We start from the raw sequence: 6,788 nt of genomic DNA, 5'->3' as shown, positions 1-6,788 counted from the left end.
CATTTACAATGAGTAAATACCGTCTAAAGTACTACTGTAATCTAGCTACCAGCATCTGCCTATGTCTTTTTAATTAATCGTTCCATCAAATGTGTCTACCTTTAAGTTTTCAAAGTCAATTTTTTTGTAATTTTAACATTTAATATCTTTGTTTGTGTTATATAATACTCGATAAAAGTTATACCGATGTAAACATATGTAAAACTCAATTAATTCATATAATTTTCATCAAGTATATTATACAACACAAACAAAGATATTCAAGGTTAAAGCTGTAGGATATTGACTCTGAAAATTTAAAAATGGATACATCTAGTGGGATAGAGGGAGTATGATTTTTTTTTAATTATGAATTAATCATTAAACTATTTAAACGGCAAATCTGTTCTAATCCTAGACTACCTTATGCGAGGGATTAAATCCTATAATTCGTTCCAAGAGGTAAGATTCTCTACCAAATGAGCTAATTAATTCCATATTTACAAATGTGTTTTGTTAGTGACAGTCCTTAGGGTTGTCAGTAAAAACTAATTGGGTGCATTAAAATTTGTACCTTGCTGTTAGAAAAAATCAGAGGCAGTTTTTAATATATAATGTACAAGTTCTTAAGCATATAATAAGTTGTTAATGATAACCCTAAGGACTGTCATTATCATTTTCCTTTACAAATTATATGAACTTCATACTAATATTAAATTCAAATGATGGTTTCATCGTTTGCTTGTTTTTAATGACATTCTAATCTAGATCTACTCTTAAATTAAACGCATTATCTATTTCTAAACTACACGCATGCCTGGGATGAAACCCAGGACTCTCAAAAAATTTCTGATTAATCCACCCCACAAATGTAGTAATTGAGACTCGAACCCAATTACTTCTACTCATCATTTATATTTACCAATTCAACAATTTAACCAAAGAATCATAAATACATAAAGACATAGAAGAGGAAATAGGCTAAATTTGGTCTTTACATCTCGCGGACTTGGTAAGTTGGGTCAGACATAGAAGCTAAAAATAGTTAGTCTCGACGATGAAATTACGCCTGGTGCAAGTCTTGATGTGTGTCTAAAAATGTAAACACATGTAGTACACGAAGTGTGACTTGCCATTTGATTAGTCCAGAATGTATCGTGGTTGTATAGTTTGGTGTATATGAATTGTACCTACAAAGCTTCCCATTAGTAAGGACCACATGTCCTTTGTGAAGTTAAAGTTTTTGAATTCCACATGATCTTGTCATTCACTTTGCTCAACAACAATGCAAGCTATATATGGAATCCTTCACCGTTTAGAAAATGTTGCCATCATAATCATAATAACTTGTGTCAAGCTACATTAACTCTACTTTTAATATCATATATATTAACACTACTTTTGATATCATCTATACTACTATATAAAAGTTATAGCAATATGTTGAAAAGTTTACAATTTTGGGACATGCAAAATTACCATTTTACCCTTAATTAATTAACTTACACAATCATTCCATAATTTTTTAAAAGATGTTTACTATCCCTAAAAATCAAATATATTTGTATCAATTACATACACCACTTGACACCGACGCCACCACCATCCGTCGCCGCCACCACATCGCAATTAATATCATCACCGCTGCATTGTGCGGGTACCATGCTCGTATATATTAATCTTGGACCTGTACTTGTATGACTTAGAGTGTTAAATTAGAGCTTCTCCAATGGTATCTGATGAAAGACTTATTTTGAAGAAAAAAGTCTTTATACAAGATTGATGTCATTGGGTTAAATGACTTATTTGATCAATAGGTTGAGAAACCTCAACTTTTTGAGCAAAAGCTTTTTTTTTTCCTTTTTAGTGGTAAAAAAAAAGTCATAGAAAATTTTTTATCATTGGAGTAATAGCTTTTTGATAGAAAAATAAGTCATTAAGACTTATTATTATTATGGATGCTCTTATGCAATGCTCGAGACAACTATATATTCATTTTTTTTCTTGTTGTCCTTCCTGATGTCACAGATAATTGTTGCAGAAGCTTTTTGTTTCTCATTATTCCGCGTTTCAAGTTTTCCCTCGCTATAGGATATTTGACACGTACACATAATGTCTAAGTTTTTCATCCGAGAGTATTGGCTTAACGAGACATTTATCAACGCTTGCTAATTCATCTTAAGATGTCTTGTTCTAATCATATTAGAGTTGTTTGTTGAATGCTTGAATCCACGTCACCGAGGCATGTCGTTTTTTCAAGTTTTCCTTATTAATCATAAGATGAACTACTTGGTATTAAATCATGCATGCTTTAACCAAATATGTACTTGGCATTAAATCCCACCACACCTTCAAAACGAAAATTATCTAAATGAAAGTTTATGATCCACCAACGTACATTGCTAATTAATTAGTACCCTAGCTAGAAACTCTGGAAATGGTTAACTAAATGATAATAATCGCTTGAATAATTCATTAAATTGACTTAATTAGAAAACCTTCTGATTGATACTTCATCCTTGGTAACCTACTATGACAGAGATGATTATCTAACACAATTCAACACTATTATCAAAGAAAAACCAGAGAACACTTATTTTTTACCCAAAATCACTGAAATTGCCATCTGTTCTATAATTTGCAACCCGGCCATGTGAGATCTAAAAAGTCCAAGAAGTTAATCATCATATGATAGTCTTATACTAAACAAAAGCCATTTAGAGGCCTCAAAGAAGCAGAATAAGCAACCAAGTTAAATAGCTTATATGTATGCACATATATACACGAGTATATATGTCTAACTTAGAAAATGTCTTATTTCGAACAAGATGAGGTAAAGTTACTCGAGTTGTTGAGAAGGTGAGTCCAGTTTTAGTAAAGATCATTAAGTAAATTAACGAAGCCTCTTTATTGGGCTAGCTTCCATATTTTTATCCATCTTTTTTTTAGAATTTCCATTATAAGAGTTCCTTACACGGGTTCTTCAAAAAGGTAAGGACAACACCACATAGTACATAGCGAGATACGCTGGGTGACAATATTTTGAACCTGTGACTTGCAACCTTCGTGGTCACAGGTAGTGATACCAGTTGATCTATGATCAATTGGTTGGTTAGACCACATTATGCGAGGTCTCAAAATAAACATGTTGGTATAAATTAATCACAAATTTCCCAAAGTAAGATTTCTGAACCCAAGAGTTCATCAGTTTTTAAATGGCCAGAAATAATAACGTATATGAATAATTTAAATTATGCTAAGATGAGCTCCAACTCTAGCTAGCTAGGCACCGCCAACAACATGTAGGAAATTAAAGGAGATGCTTGCCACTTTAGTTACTCTAGAGCAAGCACGTTATGATGACGAGATGCGTTACGTATAGTTATACCAGCCCTCAAACTAATTTACTAGATACATACATAATGTATTTAGCCACAATACATTTGGGGGTGGTGTGGGAGGGCCTTGGGCACCCTAGAGATCGAGTATGCTAGCAATCAGAACTTCTCAGCAAAATATGAATCATGTGGTAAATGAATCATAATTAAGAAATCTCAAGGACCCTTAGAGCTCAATTTGAATATTTTCTAAAATTCATGGTGAACGCCAAGTATATGTTCGATCATTCAGATATCTACACATTCGAAAACTCATGTTAAGTGTTCGAAACACCTAGCAAAATGAGATGATTGTACTTTTGGCATGATGAGCTATTAATTTCATATTCCATTTATAATTCTTCTAAGTTAAAAGTATGAGTGAATAAAGGGACTGGTCGAAATTGTAGTGTCCAAAAAACTAAGTTTGGTTTTACTATATTCAGGAAGGCTAGTAATTTTGCTTGTTTAGGAGGACTAGGACAGTGAAAGTTCAATGTGATCACACATGCTAGTCATCAAGATATATGCATCTTATTTATGTTTTCTAAGTTCAGTTCATGTCACTTTTGCACTTTACTACATTAGTAGTACAATTTATTCACTGCAAGCTAGTGAATTCAAATTTGACATATCTTCGGTCACTATCTTTCAAATGTGAATCTAACTTTTTTTTTTTCCTCTCAAATTAAACTTAATGCAATTTTACCTCATTTCTAAATTCTAGACTTCATCCCAAGAAGCAAGAGCATAGAACAAGTAGGCTAATTAACCCTATATATATATCGACGAATGTGAATCTAACTAATACGCCGACTCATATATTATATCTAGCATTTTTGACGAATCTAGCTAGTCGGTAATTAGAAAATAAGGTCATCCCCGTCTTGCTTTATATCCCATTCGATCCCCAAATTAGACCCCAGAACAAACTTAAACCTATATTGTTTCTTACGCTAAGTAGACACACCTTTTTTGTGGCTAACATTTATTAGAAATGATTAAATGAACATTGTATACATCACTCACTTGTGAATTAGAAAAAACTAAGTTAATTAACTCTATATATATTACCTATCCAGATATACAGAATTAACAATGTTAATACCACATTTGTCTCTAATAAGAGATTGTTTCATATTAGCATAAACAAATCTCAAATACGAAACAAATCTCAATCGAGAATAAGTCACGTATAACTTTCACCATCTCTTGGATATTAGAAAAAAATTGTTATGAAATATATCTTGAAATAGATCTTCAATATATAGTGTGTATTGAAGTGAAAATTAAACAGAAGAAAGTAGGGAAAACTCTAAAATATTACACGCATGAGAAACATTTTCCAAAAGCAAAAGATTATAGCTAAAGGTAAAAAAGATGATTTAAACCTAATTATTGAATGCAACAACTACTAAATTATATTGGGATTGAACTAAAAAAAGGTTAGTTAAGAAAATTAACAACTAAGGACACAATAAAACAATGATAAAGACGTTAATTAATTATACCATTAAATAAAATCAAATCATATCAAATCAAATTATACATTATATAGACAGCTTAACTACTAAACATAATTATGAATGATTAAGTAGCTAGCTAGTACTTACGTGGGTGGATTCGCAATTCCGCAAGGTCCGGATGGTTGATTTCATTGGCTTGATGGATTGTATAGATAGATTTTGTTGGAGAAATTGTTGGTAATGAGTGATTGAAGCTGCAAGATGACCTGGTTAACCTTTCTTTACCTTACCCCTAAACACACACACACACACACTCACACACTCTACTACACCCAACAAAAACACACACAAAAAATTACCAGAATAATTTACTTGTGTAGTTAATCTACTTGCAGGAAAAATATATATATTTATATATATATATACACAAATTTAACACACGGGCTAATCGGTTTTGATAGTACCAGATCATGCTGGCAGCTTCAATCTCTCATACCAACATAAAATGAGTAAACTGCTCGTCGAACAAGAAAGCTAGAGACAAAAGTTGTTTCTAGTTAACCTTAATTACTGCTAAAAAATGAATAACTATTGAGAGGAGGAAAAGAAAGAAACATTTGCATGTTCTTTTCTATCTATCTAATGAGGCTTATAGAGAAATCTCCTTGTAACAGTACCATATATAATATGTATATATATAGAGAAATCTCAACAGTAATATAAGGTTTTGTGCCTCATTTCCAGCTATGCAAAGTTGACCTATTCCCCTCTTTCTCTCTCTTTCTTTGTATGTATATACATAATATATAAATATATAGTTAAGTACAAGTATAAAATACAAATTTAAGAAACAAGAAGCATATGTACAGATTTTTGTATGATCCATCTCTATTAATGTTTAAAAAGGATATGATAAAAAAAAAAGGACCACAAATCCAGAGGTATCAGTTTCTCTCAAACTAATTAGCTCAAGACATTTCTCTATCCCTTGAGCTGAGCTAGCTCAAACTTTTTGTATTGTCCCCACATATGCAATTATGACTATAATAATATGTTTTTTCTTTTTTGTAACTCTTTATAAAATAATATTCTGATCTTGATGTTGATGTATATCTTTTAATTAATTATATTACTACTACACTTTCCTTTCCTCTTCCATTAAAAACTAAATAACATTTTTCTTTTTTAGAATGTCATTTAAAAATTTATTAAAAATATGCTAATAAAAACTAGCAAATTAAGTACAAAACAGGATCCAACAAACAGACGATGAAAAACTACTGTACTTAACATTGGTCTAAACGTTATTAGTGTATAATGTATTTGTTGTGTTTGGGATGCCAATCTAAAACCTCATTAAAGTAGGTGATAAAACAAAAATATAATATAATATTATATTACAATATACAGTAATACTTCACTTTTTTATCCGCCACCAATCTATTAATTAACTATTTATCCAGACTACTATATATATACTAACTTAGAATTTTAAATGACATGAATCATTGTTCATCATCATTATTTTCCTTTAGCTGATACATTAGCAAGACTAATTAAATGTATGTGACTAGTATAAGAACAACAGTAAGTGTGATATGGATTGAGATCCTCTAAAGTTATTATTAACTTTATTGGTAAAGTTGATGATTTTGACTTTTGGATTAAAATCAAGGGTCAAGATTCAAATATCAACTTTGAATCTTAACCTTTGATTATAATCCAAAGGTCTAGATTCTCTCAACTTCACCTATGAAGTTATAATTAACTTTAGAGGATCTCAATCCAGTGTGAGATATGTGATTAATTTGTTCATTATACGGAGATTAAGACTAATATATGTATGTATGTGTGTGTTTTATAGAATGATAATGACTACTCCGTAAAGCTTATATATGTCTCTGTTAAGTTCACAATCTATTAGTTTTTGTGTCATTTAAATTAGCCTTTAGGTTATATGTAGCTA

The 6,788-nt window shown here is 31.0% G+C and overlaps 1 long non-coding RNA gene across 1 annotated transcript; it reads right to left on the bottom strand.

Moving 5' to 3' along the window:
* Nucleotides 1-912: 912 nt before the first annotated feature.
* On the bottom strand, nt 913-5,627 carry LOC122602541. The gene is made up of 2 exons (XR_006324303.1): nt 4,970-5,627; nt 913-1,169 (listed from the first exon to the last, which is right to left on the bottom strand). It is a non-coding gene; the product is annotated as an uncharacterized LOC122602541 (long non-coding RNA).
* Between the last annotated feature and the right edge of the window lie 1,161 nt (nt 5,628-6,788).

The sequence above is a fragment of the Erigeron canadensis genome, chromosome 6 (assembly GCF_010389155.1).
Source record: "Erigeron canadensis isolate Cc75 chromosome 6, C_canadensis_v1, whole genome shotgun sequence".
In the NCBI taxonomy this organism is placed as follows: domain Eukaryota; kingdom Viridiplantae; phylum Streptophyta; class Magnoliopsida; order Asterales; family Asteraceae; genus Erigeron; species Erigeron canadensis.
Note: the sequence above shows the minus strand (reverse complement) of the source record. Positions and strands in the feature narration are given on the sequence as shown.